Consider the following 14971-nt stretch of genomic DNA (forward strand, 5'->3'; position numbering starts at 1 on the left):
AAGCTCTTCAGGTTCCCAAGAAGCAGGAACCATAGTATAGGTTCAATAGTTCACCCTCTGTACCCTCAATTCCACTTCCTCGTACCTGTTCCTCTCAGTCCAAGTACCTGATACAAAGCAATACGCAAGGGGAACAGCTAATTCAGACAAAATTACATTTTTTTAAATTGAGCATTAACTCATCAATTATGTCATCTACAACAGTGGCATAAATCATCCTATTGATTGGGTGTTGCACCTTTCGGAGAAATGACATTCTCTTGATTGAATGAAGATTTGACAGACCATCCATTTTTATAGATGGCATTCTCAAAATGGAACACAAAAGCAGTGAGCCATCAGTTGGCTAATGTATATATTTGTGCAGCATGACAAAAAGGGAGGTTGAGCAATTCACAGCATCCCACATCTCATACGTTAGAGGACAAAAAAAGGCCAGCCAATACCAAATTTTATCAAGCGCACAAACATCTTTTCCTCCCTGATTTAAATAATAATACTTTTGTAAAATACTAGCCTCCTGAGCTACCTGAACTACTAACCTGAACTACCCGTCCTTCATGCTCTGCTCTTCCCAATACAGGTTCTCATGGTGAGTTGTAATCACCATTAACTTGCAAAGCATTAAAAAAAAATCACCTCCTGCTAGGACTAACTAATGCTGCCTAACCAGTTAGAACACACTTGATAAATAAGACAATGTTAGTCTCCTTTATATCAGGCATCATATATTGTGAAATATAGTTCCTGTTGATGTATCCAACTTTAACAGTACTCAGAATCTGATGTTCCAAAAGGATTTGTTTCCAGCTCATGAGGCATCTATATACATGCTCTGGGGTCAAGGTGGGGGCACTTTAATTAGAGTGGCTCTGAGAATCACTCTAATTAATGCACCCACAGTGTCATGTATATTCAGTGTCCAGCACTCCAAACTGGGGGGCAGGGGTAATTTAATTAAAGCTTGTTTGACAAGTGTTAGTTAAAGCACCCTGCTGCCATTTTGAAATGTGGGGATGCTGAATATACACGACGTGGAGGCTGCTGGAGCACACTAATTAGCATGCTCCAGGAGATTCACAGCAGGATCAGTTCACCAAGTCTGCTCCAATGCATACTAATTAGCATATGTCAGAGCAGAGGCCCATCACGTGTATAGGTACCCATGGATTCTAGTTTCTAATCCCAGAATACCCAACTATGGACCAGATAAATTAACAAAAGGTCTTTTCACTAGAGGAGAAGTAGTAAATGTAAAGGAGAAAACATCAGTAATTTAAAGAAACAAAAGAAGGGCTGTGAACTAATGGGCCTACTATAAGACATTTCTTATTAGAGTAAGGAACACAGAAGTAAGTGGTAGTTCCTAAGAGAAGAATAAATTTAATGAGCATTAGCTTAATGCGCATTAATGCAATTTAGGCTCACATCTACATATGCACATGTTCAAGCACGTTAATGCCACGTGTGCAGACTGATGTGGGACTAAAGTTAGTCCCAAGTCAGTCCCTACACAGGGTTAATGCTCCTTAATGTGCCTACACATGCGTTAAAGCGCGTTAGCTATTCACAAAAGCAGGTATCAAATTTAGGTGCAAATACCTTAAAATAGCTATTTTTAAGGTGCATTGAGAAAGTGCATAAGTACATGCATGGGCATAGACATACTTTGGGCTAAAGTGCCTTGAACTGACATGTGTAGATGCACCCTTAGAAAACCAGACTCTTGATCTTATTCTACTTCACTGCTGTCACAAGGACTGTTTTTCTTATAAGTATCAGCAACTCTAGCCCTTCTTCTTTCCCTTTCTGAGAGCTCTGATGCCTGCCAGATGGATAATTCACTGGAGGAGGTAGCTGGTGTCCTCTGTTGTCACTCTGCAAAACTTAAATAAAAAGTTAGGACTTGACAGTGACTGAGTCATGATAGTGCTGATTCTAGCCATATGAGCAGGAAGGGATGTTGCCTCATTCTTAAAGGTCGGCAGTAGCCTTACATTTAAGGTAAAGAAACCATTGCTACTTCTGCCTTCACTATAGACTTGTCAATGTTTTCAGTTTGGGCAAGGCTCAGATCTGAAACATTATTCAAAAATTAAATCAGGCATCACTCAAAAATGAAATACTTTTACTATACATTTGCAAAGTTTTCACACAACTCTGCTTACTTTGTAAGGCCATGTGGTGGGAATACCATATTGTAGTGACTTTGTACAGCAGCTGTTCCATTTCTCCAAGAAAACATATTGAATAATGAATTGGGGGAGGGAAGGTTAAATAGCTCAGGGTTTTGTCTCATAGGGCACTTTTACACATGCTCTGGGCATGTGGGGAGGGGGAGGCACTTTAATTAGAGTAGTATATCCACTCCTCTCTCTCTTTTTTTCCCCTCCCAATCCCCCCTGCCCCACCTGCTGATGGTACAGTGGGTGGGAGGGGGGTTGTAAAGAGAGCTCCTGCTCTACCTGACTACACAGGGGCTGTGCTCAATCTGGGACTATGGCAGCAGTGGCAGTGGGCAGGTACATTGCCCCTCCATCCCTGCCCTAGGATGTTCCCCGCCAAGGCCAGTGAGTGCAGACCACCTGGAAAGGGCAGGAGCTCCTCTCACCCTGGACAGCACCTGGCATTGGAAAGCAGGACTGGGAGGAAGGGAATGAGACTAGACAGGGAGAGAAGGTTGAGGCTTTGTGCCTCTGAAAATGGAGGGGAAAGGAAAGGGGAATGCTTACTTTCCTTGGGAATTAAATCCTTAGCTTCTGTTTCTGCAATATCATCTTCCTTTCCTGGTTGGGGGGAGTAGGGGGTGCAGCCACTACTGCAGCACTGGTTGCTGAAACTGTATCCCTCTTTGTAAAATCCTGGATCCATTTTTGGGGACAAATTTTAAAAGGTGAAGAAAAGAATGTGGGAAATCTGCAGTTCCAAATTTAAGCTGTTGCTATTAAGTGAGGGGAGGAAGAGTGGGTAGAGCTGAAAGCAGCAAGGAAAAGGGAAAAAAATAAAATTGTCAGAAGGGAAAGAATAGGTGTTGAAAGATATAATGATCACAAAGGCATAAGTGTCCATAAACTGGGAGAAGCAGCAAGGCTGATAGAGGTTAGAGGGGGAATTTAGAGATAGAGAATGTGAGCTGCTTTTCATCCATCTGCTGATTTCTTCCAGGAACCGGGGCCTGCACAAGCAGAAAAGCAACAAAGCTTTGTCTCTGCATGGATGACATGAACATCTGAGGCAGTTTACGGTCTCTTGTCATCATCTAATACACACCTGAAACAGGAAGTGAGAGGCTACTGAACTTTACGAAAATACCTTGCATAAGAAGGGGCATTGCACAGCCTCTCTCAGTTCTGTAGGATCTGTTGAACAGAAAAGTGGGGGTCAAACAGGGCTGGTATATTAAGTCTTGTAAGAACTTGTATTCATGTTATTAGCAGAGGGTTATCAGAAGAATCAAAGGCCAGCAAAACTAATTTAATTGCCCATGCACAAGGTCACCAATGAATGTGAACTGCTGTGCTTTGTGTAGTTTGAATATGACAAATCTAGACTACTTACCAGAACAAAAGAACATGAAGGATCACTAAAAGGTCCAGGCCAAGGATGTAGAGTCATACATATGCTCCTGGCAGATTTCATTACATAAGGTTAGCATCTGCAAGAAGGGATAGATTTTCTGAGTTAGCTCAACATGTGGGCCACAAGAGGGCTGTGGCCAGCCTGGAGAGGGTTCAGAGGAGGGCCACCTGCTTGGTGAGAGGGCAGCAGGACAGGCCCTATGAGGAGAGACTGAGGGACCTGAACCTGTTCAGTTGCAGCAAGAGGAGGCTGAGGGGGGACCTGATGGCTACCTACAAACTCATCAGGGGAGATCAACAGCAAATAGGTAGAGCCCTTTTCTCCCCAGCACCACCTGGGGTGACAAGGAACAATGGTCATAAGCTGATGGAGAATAGGTTTAGGTGAGAGATCAGAAGGCAATATTTTACAGTGAGGGTGGCCAAAATCTGGAAGCAACTTCCCAGGGAAGTGGTCCTCGCCCCTACCTTGGGCAAATTCAAGAGGAGGTTGGATGATCACCTGTCTGGGGTCTTGTGAACCCAGCATTCATTCCTGGCTGTGGCAGGGGGTCAGGCTAGATGATCTGTTCAAGTCCTTCCTGACCCTAGCTACTATGAAACAATAGGCAGCTGGAGCCAACCTCCAGCTTTCAAGCCAAGTGGCATTATTCAGATGACAGCTGGTATATTCCTGTATCAGTGAGTGAAATGGAACTATTAGGAGTTGTTGGCAGCAAACATTTTGGACTGAATGGCTTGGGTTAGTGAATACAGAATAGGGAACATACTGCAGTCTCTGTTCAGTTGAAGCAGAGTTAGTCCATATTTTATGCAGATACAGAATAATAAAAAGGTGCCTATGTAAATCTCTAAACTCCCTAACATGCTGATACAATAAAATCTTGGTAGTATTAAAATAACCATTACTATAAAAAGTTGGCTAGTCAATTCTTTTCCTCCCCGTTCACTAAGAGAAGCACACCCTCATCCCTCTCCAAGTCTGCTAAAATGCATGCCTTTTGAATGGTCCCTTGAAAATCATGAAATTCAAGTAATTTCCAACCAAGGAGGCAAGCAACTTTGAAAGTCTCAGAGCTCCCCCAGAAAACCTGTCAGTTCTTCCCTTTTTTTTGTTCATGATAAAAAGAATCCAACTTGAACATCCTTGGTGCTTACAGCGGGGGCAGAATATTGTAGGGCGGAATGTTATCCAGGCAAACTCCAGGCTCTTCAGAATTGTGTTGACCATAACCAACCCATAAGAACATAGGACTGGAAGAGGCCATTGAGTCCAGTCTGCTGTATTCACAGGCAACTTTGGAAATAGCTCTGTAGAAATTAACCCAAAGTCTGCAATGTGCCCTCACAGAAGGAACACCTTTGCACTGTATAGTTAACATAGGAATGCAATTTATGCTGGAAGAATGCAGCACTCCCTAGGTGAACCACAATATAGAAGGGTATAGACAGTGTAAATCAGAACAGACAAGTTTCATTGTTCCTGAAAATTTAATACTGGACTTTTTTTTGCTCCATACTTTCACTAAATTGAGGTCTTTATTATCAGAAGTCTGAAATTGATATTATTACCCTTTGGCTTTATTTTTTGCTGCAGATTAGGTAACATAGAGAGAGTTAATAATGTACCACTGAGCATTATATGACTCTTATTTAGTTCTTGCTGAGAACACACTTCATGTGAGTCAAAAGGCCGAGAAGCAATGTCTCTCTTATGTTGAAGAACAGAGTTGACACAACAGAAAATGGAGTGATTTGAACACATAAAAGTGTGGTCTTGTTGAATGAAGTTAGTTTATATTTTTTGTAAGATATATGTGTGAATACTTGTAATATATAGCTCATGAATATTTTTCGTATATGTTCATCCTAAGAAGAAAGTCTGTCTTACATTATGTAGCAGTCCATGATTTATTTCCTTAAGTCTGGAAGGCTTAAGTCAAGTCACTATTTTCCAAAAAGAAAGATATGGGGCAAATTAAGAGTAGCACGCATAACATATCAGCAGTATAGTTAAAAAAAAAAAAACAAAGTAAAAATGGGCAACCACATGCACTATCTTACAGTGGTATAAGTCACTTCACTCTGAAGTAAAATTACTCTTCAGAAAGTGAGGAGTAGGTATACCTCAGTATAGCAGTGCATGAGCCTCTCACAGCAATTTAAAGGGGACATTGGAATTGTAATCCCCAGGGAGCCAGGCCACAGCTAGCTGCAGTGTACCCTGGGACCAGCAGCAGGAGCAATCCTGCGTGTGGATGGTTAACTGACACTTGACATGGCACCAGCCTCCCTCCTAGTTCCACCTCTGCCCCAGTGTATGCTATATCAGTCAATTTCATCCTCACATAGCTTTTTGTTTGCTCCATACAAACTATCTCCCCCACCATCTTCAGGCCAGGCACAGACAAATTGCCTGCTATAGGCAGTTAGTTTGGGAGAACCAGTCATGTGTCCTCTCCTTATTTTGGAGTAAATTGATTATGGAAAAAATCAGTGATAATCATACTGTGTGTCTGCACCGCTAGTGTATCGGTAGACTCTTACTTAAAGACTAAGTCTAGGAATGAGTTACACTGAGCAGCGTTTGATTTACCTTCGAGTTTTATTTCTTGAGACCATAATATGATGAAAATAAAATCTATTGGGACCAACTTTCTCAGCATGGTTAATGCATTATTTCTGACTTGCTTGGAGTTTATATAATGAGTCTTTGATGCACTTAAGAAGTTACCACAATCAATTAGTTTATTAAAAGGAGTGAAAGCCTGAGTTTTGGAAGAATCCTTTTGGTCTGGCTTAACAGGAATAACTCATTCCAGCACACTGTATTATTGCATTTACTACTTTTTCCCAGCACACTGCTCTGGCATGTCATAAGCAGGGATCCTAGTTTTCTTTGATTAAAAAGAAAAAATCCCCAATTTTCAAATTAAAAAAGTAACCCCAAATCCACATTGTTCCATGATTAAAATGAACTACCACTACTATATCTATCTATCTATCTATCTATAGTAGTGGTGGTTCATTTTAATCATAAGGTATCTTTTTGAGAACAACGTTGTAAGCTTTTCTGTTCTAGGCTTATCCTGCTAAAGGAATCAAAGCTCCAAGCCCACTCCTGGGGTTAGGTGCCTCAGATCTTTGTTTCAGAAAACAAAGTGAAATCAATCCTTTCTTTCAAAAAAACAGACTGAGGAGGGGCAGGAGATGGTTAAAATATTCACATGTAACATGAGAACTATGGTTTAATTCCCACATCTTCCTGAGGGAACTTGAATATATATCTTCCAGCTGTCAGTAGACAACTCTAGTCATCAGGTTACATAGTGGCAAATGCATGTGATGGGGGTCTCTCAATCCCTGTTGCAAAAGTTAGTCTATTTTGCACAGACTATAAAAATATTCCTTGGGCTAGAAAGAAAATAGGATGCTATGACTCATTGGTTCAGTCACACACTTGGAAGACATGAGTTCCAGTTCCTAGTCTGAAGATTAGTTTATATATTTGGCAGTAGCCTGTCAAGCAGTGGGTAACTGGGGCACCATCCCTGGATGCCCAACTAGAGGAGGTGTATGCATGGCAGTGGCCACCACTGCTGCTACCACAGCTATAGCAGCCAGTTGGGTTTCTGCCATTGCTGCCACTCAGGGCACTGATAGACATGCAGGCCCCTACTTTAACTCATAGCTCATTTGCCTGTTGGGTTGGGGTGGAGGAATTGAGCCTGCCTTCCTGTCCTGTGATCAGGGCTGGGCTGATGCAGCCCCTGCCCTGCCCTCCACCCCAGCTGTATACAGGGTGGGGGGGAGTGGGGAGGGAGGGTTTGCCTGGCCTAAACAAAAGGTTGAGGGCAGGAGGGAGCCTTAAGGCTGGTGGGGAGGGAGGCTGCAATCCACCTGCCATCCCTCCAGCTCAGGCCAAGCAAACCCCAGCCCACAGCTTCCCCCTCCCCCTCTTTCCTCCCAGCTCCCTTCCTGCAGACAGCACCGGGGTTGGGCTGGACTGCATTGGTCTAGCCCTGATTGCACTGACAGATGGATTCTAGGGAATACAAGCTGGAGTACTTTCATCTGATCAAAGTGGAGCACCTTCATCTGATCCCTCATTAGAAGAGTGTTAATTTGTTGCACAATTAGGTGCTTTTAAAGGCCTCTGCAGCCCTGCTGCAGCCATGTGTCACAGCACAGCTGTAGAGCATTTTCAGGGGGCTGACCACACAACAAATGTCACTTCTGTCAGCACCCTTAGGACATAGACCCTGCCTGTTATGCCTTCAGTATTAAGTGGGCAGGGAGTAGAACCCAAATCTTCCTCCTCTATTAGATTTAAAGACACATACTCACTTTTCTTCTCTTCCCTGAATTATTCAGAACACTGAATATATACTATTGGACATGTCCATTAGGTAGGTAGGATTTGGATACATTTCACTGTAGGATATACACATCATCTGACGTCAGTGTTTAAGACAAAGATTTTTTGCTTATATTGAATTTTTATGTGCAGATACAGAAGTGACCTTCATGGGAAAAGAGAAGGAAAATAACTCAGGAAATTGCATCAAGAGTGAGAAGTTGAAATACTCCTGTTTGTGGTTAGCTTTGGGAGCTGCAAAAGTTTTTTTGAACATTTTACTGAAACATTTTACTGAAAACATTTTACTGAAAAAGTAGTTATAGGAGCAGAAGGAACAGTATTTGGACAGTGCAAAGAAACATCAGCAGCATCTTCACTAAATTCTCTAAAGAGTGAATCATCAGGTTACTCATCTGATATGGGGCTGTGACCTGAAGAATTCATCCTGGAGGAAATTAAAGCTAGAGAGTCAATAGCTTACCTTTAAAGGCCTGGCCTGCATAGGGAGCACACTGGAACAGCACAATTCCACGTGAAATTCTGAAACAACCACCCCTTCAGTATAGCAGAAGTATAGTTGCCTTTCCTACTTTTCCAAGCCCCACTGGGGACTGTCTTCAGTTACCCACATCCTACTCTTGCTGGTTCACATGTGAGATGTACTAATCAGATTGCATTTGGGCTTGACCTTAGTATGTTATTCCGCTCTCTTCTGTGCACAGATATTAGTGGGGGGATTAATTGATCCCATTAACCCTCAATGTATCACAAGAGTAGTCTTTTACATGAGCATGTGTATTACTGTCTCATTACTTGGATGTAGCAGAGTTCAAAACCTAATTTCTTTCTTAGGAGATAAATCATGATCTTTTTAGTGTAAGTTGTTCATTTACATGGAACATATACCAGTCATGGAGCAGAGGTGTTTGTAACCAACTCATAAACAACACCCTCTTTTAGAAGTCTTGGATGAAACACAAATATTCTGGAAAACAACAGTGCCCCAAAATTGACTTTAGTTAGTTAGCAAGATTAAGACAGAGAAACAACTCCCTTGCTGCTTTCAGCAACTTCCCCTACAAAGGCTGCATGACAAAACCCTAATCAGTAACACAGCATTGCTTAAGAGAATGTACATTCTTGATACACTAAGAAGAACTTGTAATACTATTTGTAACAGTGCCATCTGCTGATTCTTGCCAGAATATACACCTACAGGCACACATACACACATAATCATTCAAATACATATTATGAGCTACACTGAGCTCATGAGATAATGTTATAGACACGGACCCAATGAAGCTAATGGGATTAGTCACATTTTTACATGAATAAGTATTCCACAGTTAGTCCCATAGATGATGAGGGGAAGGAATAACTTGTACCTATGCAATGAGCTTCAGAATCAGGATTAAAACATTTTTTAATCCTTTTCTTTCATAAGCTTTGACTTTGATCTTAAGGAACTCCTTTAAGAATTCCCCCCCATGAAATAGAGATATAAAACATATACTTAAACCACATGGGTTTAATTAACATTTGCAAACTGCATCAAGATCCCCAGACACAAGGAACTATATGAAGAATTTTGATGTTACCATTGCTCCTTCACTGACAAATTTCTGGTCTTTGGAGGAGCCCCATGGGCTGGATGATGTGTGTCTGTATACCTGATCAGGCCCACAGACTGGTTCTGTGCACTGGATTGAGCCCACAGATCAACCCTGCACAGTGGATTGGGCACAGGAACTGGCCCTGCACAACAGATTGGGCCAGAAGACCAACTCATCTCACTGTTTCAGACCACAGACTGGACCTACATGCAGGATTAGGTCCATGGACCAGTCCTATGCTACTCTGGATGTGTTGGGCACCAGTGAGCTATATAATACCTTTCATTTGTATATAATGTTTCCTTAAGGTATATCCTCTGCCTTTGATGCCAGTGACCACAAGGTATAAGTGATATGCCTCAGGGGGAGACAAAACTGTTTGTCAAACTTTGAGGGGCCAAAGGGAGTCTTGGAAACTTTGGTCTCAGACATGTTACATTTGTAGCAGCAGAAAGGCTGCTCTCATACTAGAAGGTCTGTATGCTTTATGCCCCCCTGATTGGCACACTGGTATGGAAAAGATGTGCAGACATTTCCATGAAGCTCAGTCTCTCCCAATCAGGGAACGAACTCAGCTGCTGCTGCCCCCCTCGGTCTTCTCGAGAACAGGAAACCTGGGTAATGCCCAGAGAGCAGCGGTGATTGGACTCCTGTCACTAGTGGGAGAAATCCAGCTGCAGCTTCCTCCATACCTTCCCCAGACTGGGATCCTCACACTGGGGGATCTTACAGCTGGACTTCTCCCATGATTAGGAGGAGATTAGCTTCAGGAAAAAGTCACCACCACTTCCACAGACTTTTCTTGCTGCTCCAACTTTTCCATTGGCTGGGAGGAGTGGATCAGCAGTTGCTCTCCACATCTTCCCAAGAGTGGGGTGGCCCTAGTCTGGGGAAGGCACCAGAAGCAGGGGAGAAAGGGTGCCTGCAGGTTTGAAAGCTTGCATGCTCCCACTCTGTGGAAGATTTCTGGGAAATGTGGAGCAGTACAAATGAATGCCTCCCTATGGCCTTAGTTTTCTAACCTGAGGTCTCTCTGCACAACATCTCTTGTGTTAATCATTCAATGTAATCATTCAAGGCCAATTGTAGATATAGTGAGACAGTTTGGGGCGTGGTACCAATAGTTTTCTGATGACTCTTTATTTCTCTTCATTTCAGCTGACCCAGTCTGAAGAGGTATTTAGATTTTTTCATTATCTGTTTCCAAGAATGGAGCTTGGATGAGGACTAAATGGCTGAAGTTCAACTTCAGTAATACAGAAAGCATGTTGGTTTATGGTGTAACAGATTATAATATTCACTGATGTCATTTGACATCACTATTTAACACATACAAATATAGAACCTGTAGTAATGCCTAAACTTAGGTTGTCTAACACTATCAATTTTAAGAGTCTCTTCAGTTGCTTATTACTATGCCAAAAGGCCAAACCATTTCGAAAGGCATCTGTCTCAGGCAATTTTTTTTTCATGCGATTTGGCAAAAACTGTTTAAGCTCTTTCTTAAAACAGGGTTAGGGAAAATGTATGGTTTTGCCCACAGTATGTGAAAGGGGGAGCTTAGAGGTGTTTCTCTGAGAAGACCAATTGGCTGCCTATACATGTGCTTGGAGGCGGGGGTTGGGGGAGCATTTTAATTAGAGGGGAAGGGGTTCCTGGGCAGCTACTCTAATTAAAAAACTGCAGTGTCACATGCATTAAGCTCCCATGCATTTAAAAATGGCCATAGGGTGCTCTATCTAAACCTCATTTGATTAAATGCACAGGGGCTCAGTACACATGATGCTGCAGCGACACTGGAGTGTTCTAATTGGAATGCAGAGGATTAATCAAGTCTGCTCTGATGCATTCTAATTAGAACATGAAGGTGCACATGTACAGGCACCCTATGTCACTATACTACATCACTGGCTAATTTCTAAACCTCAGGAAATCACAGGTTGTATATGTTCAGTAGTGACTTGTTAGCAGGGATCCTGGCCACATTTTTCTATGATTAAAATGAAATGAAACTAGTACATATATAGTGGTGTTTCATTTTAATCATGGGAAATGTATATTTTGGTTTACTTTTTTAAATCTGAAAATTGAAGATTTTTTTTGTCAGAGAAAACCAGGACCCCTGGTTATTAGGGTTTGACAGTCAAATCCTCTGAAGCTTCCAAGTCACTGAGCACTTGGGTCTTCAGGGCTCAGCAATAATTTTTCTACAGTTAGCCGTTCTTTCTTTCTTTGTTTCTTTCTCATGTTCTCAATGCTCCCTTACCTGGAACCAGGAGAAGTAAGTGGCTGGTGAAAGTAGGTGGGAGGAAAAACACAGTCAACAGGGGGAGGGATGAAGGTGGAAAAAGACTACAGTACATAGAGGAAAATGTCTACAACAAGGTGAGGTTAAGAGGGAAAGAAAGGCAGGTAAATATTAGTGTAGTGATAGAAGTTATATTGGGACACACTCCCTTACTTAAAAGACAACAGAAACTGGGAAATGGGAAATGATCCCTCAGGTTAGTCAGTTAATTAGAGATACCAAATGACTGCAGAGTTTACCAGCTGCTCTTCAATTACAGTTTTTGATTAGTTCTTATTCACATGTACCTATGTTTATTGAACCTGGTGATCATTCCAGTTAGAGTGAATTTTTTCTTTAGGTCCTCTAATAATAGAACCCAGTTTTCCTATCCCTCTACTGTCTAACAATAGCTGTGAAATCCTCTGTCAAGGTGCATGTCCCCTGCCTTTTTACTGGCTGGCTCACATGGAGGATAAAACACTACTAATGGTATCAGTTACCCTACAAGTGGGTAGATGTGGGTGTAAGTGCTCCAGTTTTGTTGAGTGTAGGAGATTCAGTTTAGTTCCAAAGAATATATACAGTTTTTCCTTTTTTCCCCCTTAAGCATAGGAAATTGTAGACAACAGCCTCATTTAAAGATCAAGGTTCTGAAATTAAGGTCTCAAGCCAACAAGGGTGCCTATACACATGCTTCTTAGTGCTCTAATTAGAACACGTCAGAGCAGACTTGATTAATAGAGCCCCTTGAAGGTTCATTGGAACCCCTCAAGGGAGGTGTTCCACTTTGGAGTGCCTTCATCTGAACTCTCAGATGAGAGTTAATTTGTCATGCAATTGGGCACTTTTAAAGCACTCTGCAGCCATGTGCTTGTGAGGGCATGGCTGTAGAGGACTTTCAGGGCCCCGATCACACAACAAATATCACTTCTATCAGCACCCAAAATGTTTAACATGTGAGCAGTGAATATTATTAGCACTGTTGTCTAGGTTTTTTTTTCAAAGGGAATACCCCTGGGTAGTTGTGATTAAAAGATGTTTATATTTAATCATCTTTAAGTTTTTTAATCCTTCTTTGGAAATTTTTCAAAAAAAATGTTAAGTGTAAGAACACTGTAGTAATGTATATGTTCTTCAAGGTTATGCTCAGTGAAACAGTCATGACTGCTAAACAAATAGAAATTGGAAAAAATGTCAGAACTTAAAAAAAGAACTAAATGCCACAAATATGAATTGCTTAAATAGAAGTGGCAGCATGAAAAGGTAACTTTGGGAATTTTCTGAAACAACTATAGTTCCATCGTAATGAGTGTCCAGAAGCCATGAAACACATGGATGATCATTGATCCTAGGGCAGTTCTTTCTAGCACCAGCCAAGGTGAAATGATGGTATCGGATAACTGGAAATGTCAGGCTGTAATGTGGTTCAGCTGTTCTGATTTTGGGTAATGATCTGTATTGATTTTGACCACAGTCTACCTAAAGTGGGACTTTTGCATAAGGAAAGAACATTGTCAACATTTCCACCTCAGTAAAATACTATACATTATTGCAGACTATTAATGATAGAAGTACTTGGAAAAGTAACAACTCAAGAATTTAGACACATTATAGAACCATAAAAAATGAGTCTTGGAAGGGACCTCAGGAGGTCATCTAGCCCAATCCCTGTTCAAAGTAGGACCATCTCAGCCAGGGCTTTGTCTCATTGGATCTTAACCTTATATGGTATTAATCACCAGGAATCTTGGTTTTCTCTGATTAAAAAAAAAAATTGGGGGGTTAAAAAGTAACCAAAATCCACATTTTTCCATGATTAAAATGAAACACCACTAATAGACAGACAGATAGATAGTAGTGCTTCATTTTGTTCATGTAAAAATGTGGATTTTGGGTTACTTTGCTTAACCCAAAATTGGGGATTTTTTTAAAACAGAGAAAACCAGGATCCCTGTTAATCACATAGAAAAGGAAGAAATTTCCATCTGCCATGTATAGTTCTTTATGTGAGGTTACAGGAAGAACAATTGTGAGAGAACTAGCATTTATCTCTTTCTTACATTGTCCTGACTCTACAGTTACATACAGTTTTAAGTGGTTTAGTGAATAAGGCATAGAAAAAGTAAGAAAAAGTTAGTAATGGTGACTTGAGAGTATAATCATATAGTTCCATTAATTATCTACAAAATTAATTTTTCCTGGCAACACATTAACTTCTAAACTATAACACTGCCTCAGTCAAAGCATTGTAGTGTGTCTACCAGCGAGTATCAGCTCCAGTTCCTTCCCCGTTTTCTTTCACAAGGCCTTATATAAAATCCTGGGTTTACAAATGAATTTCAAGGTTACCTTTATAGATTTCTCAGCCTTAGACACAGGGCTTTACTTAAAATAGCAATTTCTAGCAAAAAGAGAGGGAGGTTGCTTATTTTCTGATCTATTATTTTATTTCAACAAAAACACTCTCCTGAAGAGCTGGTTATTACAGATCTCTGTCAGAAAAGACAGGAGCACTCATTTAACTTAAAGGCAAAGCCAAAAAAGGGCCAGCTTGTATTGTAATTTCAGAATAAATAAATACATAAATAAAAGAAGAACAAGAAGAAGAAAGGAATAGAAATTAGAAGCCAAAATCCCCAAGACAGCACAAAGCTCATTAGAATATTGAAGGCCTGTGGGCATAGTAAACACTCTATAGAAAACTGAAACACCGTATAAAAGTACCTCTATACAGTGTAACAACAACAATAACAATAATAATATGCATTTGCTGGTTAGATCAAGGAGTGCATTGGGGCAAGGAAAGGAATTATATGACCCTAAAGGGCTTTGTTTAATCTTTTCATAAGTAAATAACATACTTTTTGCCATGGTTTTCAAAGTCATCTTACATGTATTTTCTGTCTGGTGTAATGTCACATACAAGCAAATTTGAAACAGTATCCTGCCCTTTTTTCATTAACTCTGGTTCAGTTCAAAGACAGAACTTGTCAAAAATAATACTAGGTAGATTCTAGATCTAAGCTGAGTATTTGCATTCATCCTAGAACATGGATATAGGTCTGATTTCTAACTGGCCTTTAAGAAAAAGAGTACACAGTGGAGCTAGGGACAGACATTACACATA

General features: G+C 41.0%; 1 long non-coding RNA gene across 1 annotated transcript in view; it reads right to left on the reverse strand.

Annotated features, from left to right (window-relative positions):
* Positions 1–3205: 3205 nt before the first annotated feature.
* Positions 3206–14971, reverse strand: part of LOC149874898 (uncharacterized) — a 44866-nt gene continuing 33100 nt past the window's right edge. The window contains exons 2-3 of the long non-coding RNA XR_016438720.1: positions 3559–3655; positions 3206–3359 (exon numbers count right to left, since the gene is read on the reverse strand). This is a non-coding gene — a long non-coding RNA (uncharacterized LOC149874898). The remainder of the gene's footprint in view (positions 3360–3558; positions 3656–14971) is intronic.

This window comes from Crocodylus siamensis, chromosome 1 (assembly GCF_052110815.1).
Source record: "Crocodylus siamensis isolate JL-2025a chromosome 1, ASM5211081v1, whole genome shotgun sequence".
Taxonomy (NCBI): Eukaryota; Metazoa; Chordata; order Crocodylia; family Crocodylidae; genus Crocodylus; species Crocodylus siamensis.